Source organism: Dreissena polymorpha, chromosome 6 (assembly GCF_020536995.1).
Source record: "Dreissena polymorpha isolate Duluth1 chromosome 6, UMN_Dpol_1.0, whole genome shotgun sequence".
Lineage (NCBI taxonomy): Eukaryota > Metazoa > Mollusca > Bivalvia > Myida > Dreissenidae > Dreissena > Dreissena polymorpha.
The window spans coordinates 2202652-2211537 of NC_068360.1; the positions used below are offsets into that span (position 1 = coordinate 2202652).

Genomic DNA, 8886 nt, shown 5'->3' on the forward strand with positions numbered 1-8886 from the left:
ATTTATTTAAAATATTCCACGTAGATAAGATTCTTAAAATTGTATTTCAGACATGCCCACATATAACATTCGTATGCACAAATGTTTATTTCTCCAAATAATAGTGAAAATTCTTCCAGTCGTCTGTCTTGTAAGTCATTAGTAAATATAAGATGTGCAGTTGCAATATCAGATGCAATTATGTATTCCCTTCATAACTAACCATGTTAACCAGTTCATAACACCATCGTCCAATTTCTATCTTCTTCCATTACTTATAAATTGTATAATGCATATATAATGTAGGCTATGAGCTTGTATAAGCTTTACTGCTGAATAAATGTTGTTGATGTTGTTGTTGTTGAATTTAATGTCCTAACATCCAAACTTTTTGAACACAATGAAACATTGACAGTGTACATGTTCAGTAAAGTATACGCATGTACAATACATGTACAACACAATAATAAAAAATTAATAATTAAAATAATAATAATAATAATAATAATAATAACAATAATAATAATAATAATAATAATAATGATGATGCTGCTGTTGCTGCTGCTGCTGCTGCTGATGATGATGATGATGATGATGATGATGATTATGATGTATGATAATGATTAAAACTATTATTATATAAATAGCTTCGATTGGTTTTCTCAAATAAGATTGCTACAATCTGTTCACGAGCCTTTATACGCTGTGCAGCAAGCGATTCAGATCCATCGGTCTTAAAGCAACAGTGCATATTCTATCGGTAATAGAAGCGTTCAACAGCCGAATACGTCTACACCCATTATGTTTAATAATGAAATAATTTTAAATTATATAAACCTACATCCCTTGTTGGTAGTTATGCTTCTAAATAAAGGCTTCAATGAATTCAATCATTCATCATTGTACATATGACATTTTATTAACATTATATAGATAGTTCAATATGTATATAAATAATATAATGTGCCCAAACGTACATAAAATATCAAACAAATGTAAATCATATATTGAAATAAACAGTGTAATGTCTTCCTACTTGCTCTTTGCTTGCAAACTCATCAGTGAACATGTTGATGTAAAATGAAAGCATGTTCTTTTATTGTCTTGTCTTCCCAACACCGATTCAGTAACGAACAATGGGCAAAATCTTGTATATATGCATAACATATAGTTATATATGAACAATTTGAGTGCTTAATGTTTAATTGTTTTATTATCTGAATATTTCCTGTTTTTAAATCAATACTGTTTATAATTTACCGCGTATTTTTATATTTAAACTGATGCAAGGGTTTAAAACCGTTATTTATTTCATTCAATCTATCAACCAACATAGCTTATATTGAATACCAAAATCACTCCTTACTGTAGGCCATACTTCTTGCTTTTGTTTGTTTTAAACCAGTATAGACCGCTATGGTAAATGTAAATGAACCAGCACATAACTAATTACATCACATATTTCATGACGGTGTATATCATATATCGTATTTGCTGTAGGCGAATCAGTAAATGCAAAACTAAACGATAAGTATCTAATGACGATTGCTCATGTATTGGCCAATCTACGAAGCTGTCGCCCTTGATATATATTCCAGCAGGTGTGCGTCCGTTTGTTTGCGGGCGCTATTCGTACTTCACGACGATGATATCGCGGCCAGGAGGTCGACAGACAGGGTCAAATCTTCCTCGTGTTAGGCAGTACCTCATCAGTTGAAATGTCGACGTGTCCAGTGCCCCGGCCAGAGGGCTGCGTTTTTGAAGCGAATGATTGTCATCTGGAAGCACAAATATAATTTATTCAAAGCAGTTTTATATTTTAAGTATTCTATATTAAACAGAGGACAGTATTGGTACCGGTAGATCATTAATTTTAATTGAAGACTTTAGCTAACAAAAATATATACCGCGTTGAAGTAATTTTGATCATATACCACAAAACAGTTTGTTTGTTAATACATTAAAGTAAGAATGCCCATAAGTAGAGGAAATACATGTCAATAATGTTTCATATATTCACTAAAAGTATGATATCATACACAGTATATAAACGATGTAATGATAATCTTGCCTTTTTAAACGTTTGCAAACATAAATAGAACGACATAGAATAGAATAAACAAACTGTCATCTAATGAAATCCATCTCTGACTTTAATTGCATTTTCGACAAATGCTGACATATTTACATGTAGCTCAAAACAGCGTTCTGTGACGTAAACAATTCTATAAATGTAGGAACATTTGGTTTAAATGTTTAAATGGCGGTTTTGAATCCGCAATATTGTTTAATACCAGTTACAAGTTTTACTATGTAAGTTTATTTTATTAATAAAGAAATTTTGGGTTACATAGCTTTATAAAAGATCCCCTCATATGTAATAATATTACTGAATCAGTTACAAACATATTCAAATTATAAAATTACACGCGCGGATTTTTTTTACAGAAATATAGAAAACACCTTAATTGAGTGGGTTGTTTTATTAATATGATCTAGAGATCGTATTGTAATTTCAAACGGAAATACATGCATGTGATGTTATGATCGCAATAATTTGCTTAAATAATTTTGTTCTATATGTGAGCTTATATTCAGCAACTCGGGTGATCGCCCTTGTTCAATTCAAAGGCGTCGCGTCGTTCTGTATTTATCGATACACAACCCAAATATGGCTTATTATTTTAAATTAATATTTTGTATTGATAAATATTAGTTTTCCAATATAGGTTAATATCAGTCGACTACAATTAAAATTTAATTAAGAATGAATGCATTTTAAAATCTTCTTAAGGTAATTCTTTAATGAATGATTGGTTCAAAGACGATGTTTTGAGTGGCGTTAATTTGCATAAATTACATATCACTATCAGTCATTTTTAGAAGATGATGGAAAGGGGCTGTGTCATTGTGAATGTTAACAATGAGACCCAGTCAAATATAATAATGGGTATCTGATGTATTTGTCCAAAAATAGGTCAAGACAAAGAGTGTTTTGTCGGCACGTTTTTTCTCTGTCTGTCTAGATACAAGATGCAAAAACAAAGAACGCATTAGTACATCGTCAATGGACCCACTAATGGAAAAATGGTTTTAATTTTACATTATGCAATCTTCCGTGTGGATCCATGAATCGAAAGGAAGTCTTAATTAATGGTAATGAGAAATGACTAAAAGGCTGCTTTGGTAGCTGACCTCTTATGCAACCTAAGTGCCACATACATGTATATGACCACGTGTTGGGTGAGTAAAAGCGTAAAATGAAAGATACAGAAGTCTCGTTGCTCCAGAGACGAACCAGTGTTGTTATGGGCCCATTGGGAAGCACCTATAACACTGTACATTTGTGTATTGACTCACACACACGACGAATTAGTTGGATAATTCACTTAGGAGATAAAAAACTGGAGCATCGAAATTGTAAAGCTAGTGGATAAATATACACACTAACGATCCGTTGCGTGATGTCCTGTTGGGTATTCGAAAGTATTACATTTATCCGTTACAATAAAGTCGGATTTTTTAGCAATACTCAATCGGATGTGTGGCTAACTAAAGCACTTGGTATTTGTATTTATCATGGCATTAAAACTGTTACTTATGTATGACAAATTGACAAAATAGCAATAAAGAGATGCTCTTTCCTAGTATTCAAACTATTGCGTGCTTAGAGATATTGGTCATAGTAGTGCATGAGCATAATAGAAAGCGACAGAAAATAATCAGAAATATTGTTAAAAGTAAACAATGTGAACGCACGTATGATCAAGTGTTACTGAATATAGGAATAACAGTCACTCCTTAGTGCACAGCCGCCTGAAATATCAAATACTAGATAATCGTGTAGCAGTGGTCAGACATATGGACATATCAGTAGCGGAACGTGACGTTCTCCCCATCATGGACTTGCGTCACTTGGAGTAGGTCGATTTACAATTTCAAATATTCTAAACGACTGGATTTGGAATCGCTAAGAAGAAATTGATAGATGGCTGTTATTCGAACTCCTTTTTGGGCCGCATATTTGTTTGTTTAAAAAAATATATTTTAACGATTCAAACGGTTAGGGCCTTGTCTTACAAAATTATACTAATTTTAGCTCACAACAAACAGAATTTTACTAGCAATATATTTCTTACATAAAGGAAATTCGTATTATTGAAAGAGAATGAATACAAATATTGCCATTTACTTGACATTGAGGCTGGAGCTTTATCCTTTAAAAATCGTTATAAAATCGCGGTAAGTGACATTTGTTGTCCTATACTTAAGAACGGGTTCCTGTTACGATTGGATAAAATTTAGTCATTATTTTGTAACAATTTGTGTGACCTATACATCTCATAATACCATGTAGCCTCGCGACATAACTAGCAAAGTGTGGCAAACGTGTGCTTCGACTAAGACACTACTATATAACACACGTAGTGGGACAATTGATATGTCTAATCTTTCTAGAATTAATACCTTTGTATTAAATTGTATAATAAATTCTTGTCTAGATTTAATTTTAAGAATTATGACAGTCACCATTAACAGCGTGTCTTGTTGGATCACGTGGTTTCATTAAGATTATATTGTTACAGTAAAGACAAAGGAATCCACGGCGAATGTGCAAGATGGTACTTACCAAATATATCATCGAAGTACGCTGCGCGCGCATCTGTCAAACGCGACAATGTAACAAACGTCCAGCATACGACCAAAAACATAATAAACGTTTTGCTATCCATCTGCAAAATACAAATAAAGTTATTTATTATTTACATGCAGATATATACATTACACCAATAAATATTGATTTGTTGTTATTTAAAGGGACTGTCAACCACGACGACAAAGAAAATAAAAGTTGTAAAATACCGTCATTTTTACAATTATTAGTTTATATTGATTAAAATATCCCGACTGGTATATTACATAACTTGAAAAAAGGTTATTAGGTTTTCATATTTAAAGTATATTCGGTAATAAATTTTACTGGGTATGTCTACCAGGTAACTACTAGTTAACTATAACGCCAAAAGATTGATCATAATCGTCACGTTGTAAACCCAGGAATGCATATTGTGCATGCGTAGTAAATTTATATATATAAAATGATCAATTTTCTTACGTTATTTATAGTGTGTATATCGTTATGTCACCTATTTTCGCGATGTACTCTCGATTTCACATCGCGAAATTTTATTACCGAATATACTTAAAATATGAACTTTTTTCAAGTTATTTAATATACCATTCGTGAAATTTTAATCAATATAAACTAATAATTGTAAAAAATATGGTATTTCAGAACTTTTCTTTTTTCGTCATTCATGGTTGACAGTCTCTTTAAGATTGTATTGTCTTTAAAGCGGTTTTTGCAGCGCTTCAAATATTTCCATTGTGTATTTTACAAAACCCATTATGCCACGGATTGTTTGCAAATGACACATTTATTGACGCATCCTTTATTTACCCGTGAAACGATGCATTGTCTAGCATTTCAATTGTCAATATTTCTATCGATCGCGTATCGACCCATACATTTCCTATTCACAATAGCCTTTTACAGACATACTATATTTTGGGAAGGGATACTCGTGTCTTTCACGTGACTTCAATTCAAACAAAACTACAGTTATTTTCACACGGTATGTGTCAGTCAGCCGTAGATTTGTATTCCTTATATGTAACCGCGTGAACTAAGGCAGTACGAATCAAGGGCAAAGTTCTCTCAAATGACTGCAATCAATTATCAGTAGACAATACGACCAGCAAACACAAGAGAATGACCCTGCTACACAAATGAAGTCTCTGAACTCTTCGCCCAACACACAGTGTGTCAATGATTATTAGTCCCCTACCGGTTTCACCGGAGGGGACTTATGGTTTTGTCTCCGTCCGTCCGTCACACTTTTCTGGATCCTGCGATAACTTTAAAAGTTCATAATATTTTTTCATGAAACTTGGAACATGGATAGATGGCAATATGGACATTATGCACGTCATTTCATTTCGCTCCAACGTCAAAAATTATGGTTGCTATGGCAACAAATAGACTAAAAATACTGCTAAAAATGGTGTTTTTTCTGGATCCTGCGATAACTTGTAATGTTCTTAATATTTTTTCATGAAACTTGAAATACGGATAGATGGCAATATGGACATTATGCACGTCATTTTATTGCGTTCCGACGTAAAAAATTTTGGTTTCTATGGCAACAAATAGACTAGACATACTGCTGAAAATGGTGATTTTCTGGATCCTGCGATAACTTTTAAAGTTCTTAATATTTTTTCATGTAACTTGAAACATGGATAGACGGCAATACGGACATTATGCACGTCATTTCATTTCGTTCCAACGTCAACAATTCTGGTTGCTATGGCAACAAATAGACTAGAAATACTGCTGAGAATGGTGGTTTTCTGGATCCTGCGATAACTTTTAAAGTTCTTAATATTGTTTCATGCAACTTGGAACATGGATAGATGGCAATATGGACATTATGCACGTCATTTCATTGCGTTCCGACGTAAAAAAATTTGGTTGCTATGGCAACAAATATATATATAAAAAATCTGGAATTTCTGACAATGGTGGAGCCGGTTGGGGACTTATATTGCCTGACAATAGTCTTGTTAATTAGTATAACTATGATTGATTGTATTTGCACGTAATAAAGTAAATATATATATATATATAAACAAAAACGCTGTAATTATTTTTGCCGAAGCTTTCGACCTCACGGTCTTCATCAGCGGCCATTTTTTATTTCCAGATGTTTTATTATGAACGGAAATGGCGTCGTGCATTTCCGGCGTCAACGTTGTTTACGCGCCCTTTTATGAACGTTTATTCTTGCACGTTGATGCCATATGGTCGGTATGTCCTTAGTTTTGACTTCCACAATTGCTCCATGGTTTTGCGGTACTCGTCCGACCCGCTGAGTTTGTCGAGTCCCATTATTTGGAAATCGTCCATGGAATGTCCGTCGGTGTAGAAATGTTCAGCTACCGGGTCACTGTGCTGCGTGCGAACACGCGACAGATTCAATAGATGTCGCTGGTACAGAGTTCCGCCGGTCTCTCCCACATACACGAACCTGCGACAGCGACGACAGTTGACCGCGTACACAACATTGGATGATTTGCAATCAACATTGTTTCTGACGCTGTACTCCCTGCTGCTGGGATCTGTGAAATATTCCGCCTTCATCATGTACGGGCAAATAGCGCATCTCTGCACCCCAAGCCAAGTCAAAACTAAGGACATACCGACCATATGGCATCAACGTGCAAGAATACACGTTAATAAATGGGCGCGTTAACAACGTTGACGCCGGAAATGCACGACGTTATATCCGTTCATAATAAAACATCTGAAAATAAAAAATGGCCGCTGATAAAGACCGTTAGGTCGAAAGCTTTGTAAAAAATAATTACAGCATTTTTTTTTAAATACAACAAGGCTAAATATATATATATATATATTTCCAGTCGTGTCGTGTACCGAACCCAAAGGCATAAGTATCTTTTAATAATGACTCTGTACCGCTATTTAGTATGCTTGCAATTCTGAATGGAATGTAGCTCTTTTAAAGCTTTGCTTGATTAGTCTATTTGTCGTTGTTTTTGTATGGAGATCGTATATTACAATGTATATTACAATGTAAAACTAATATGAAACATATTTACATCACATCACATAAACACATTATTACTCATGGGAAACTATTTTCCGTGGATTTCGATGCTTAGGTCGACTAAGAATTGAACGAATAATTGGCCGGTTTGTTTTTGTACAACAGTCGAATTCGCATCCTTGTTTGAAGTTGTAAAGGATGTTCACTACTTGTTCTTGATTGCTTCGGGCATTTCTGAGTATATCTTAAGACATTTCCCGGAGCAACTTTGAACAATCGCATTGAATTTGATGTCCTTACATCAAAAATTGTTGAACAAAGTTAAAAATTAACAGTGTTTAAGTTCAATAAAGTATAAACATGTGAACAATTCAATAATAATCATATAATAATTAAAATAATAATGATACTACTACTACTACTACTGCTACTTCTACTACTACTACTACTACTACTACTACTACTACTACTACTACTACTACTTCTACTACTACTTCTACTACTACTACTACTACAACTACTACTACTACTACTACTACTACTACTACTACTACTACTACTACTACTACTACTACTACTACGACTACTACTACTACTACTACTACTACTACTACTACTACTAATAATAATAATAATAATAATAATAATAATAATAAGAATAATAATAATAATAATAATAATAATAATAATAATAATAATAATAATAATAATAATAATAATAATAATAATAATATAATAATAATAATAATAATAACAATAATAATAATAATAATAATAATGACAATTCGTCATTAAAACACAATTATTTTATTTTAGATATAAGTCCACCAATTCATAAACACATATTTAACCAGTACATACGTTTTGAAACTTTCCCTGTCTTCAAGTCCAACGAATGCTTCGATTGGTTTTCTCAAATAAGAAAGCTACCATCTGTTTACGAGCTTTTATACGCTGTGCAATGAGCAATTCTCGTGCTTCGCACTCGTGATTTGATTCATACGCACCTAAACTTCCGGACGTGGGTTATTCGACAACAAACTATAACGCACACGAATTATTTCTTAAATGAAAGCATGTACTTTTATTTTCTTGTCATTCCAACACCCATTCATTACGTATTGTATATGATAGCCTTACTTCCGGTTGAAACTGATGGTTCGATTCCGCATTCTATTTCGCTGTCTAACTTTACCAAGAAAAGTGTTTTATAGCCACATTATATAGTAAATAGTCATTCTTGCATCACGCGTATTTCTCCAAAAAAAACACGCAT

The 8886-nt window shown here is 33.3% G+C and overlaps 1 long non-coding RNA gene across 1 annotated transcript; it reads right to left on the reverse strand.

Annotated features, from left to right (window-relative positions):
• Positions 1–1173: 1173 nt before the first annotated feature.
• Positions 1174–8659, reverse strand: LOC127835182 (uncharacterized). Its single transcript, XR_008028402.1, has 3 exons — positions 8472–8659; positions 4610–4712; positions 1174–1757 (listed from the first exon to the last, which is right to left on the reverse strand). It is a non-coding gene; the product is annotated as an uncharacterized LOC127835182 (long non-coding RNA).
• Positions 8660–8886: the final 227 nt, after the last annotated feature.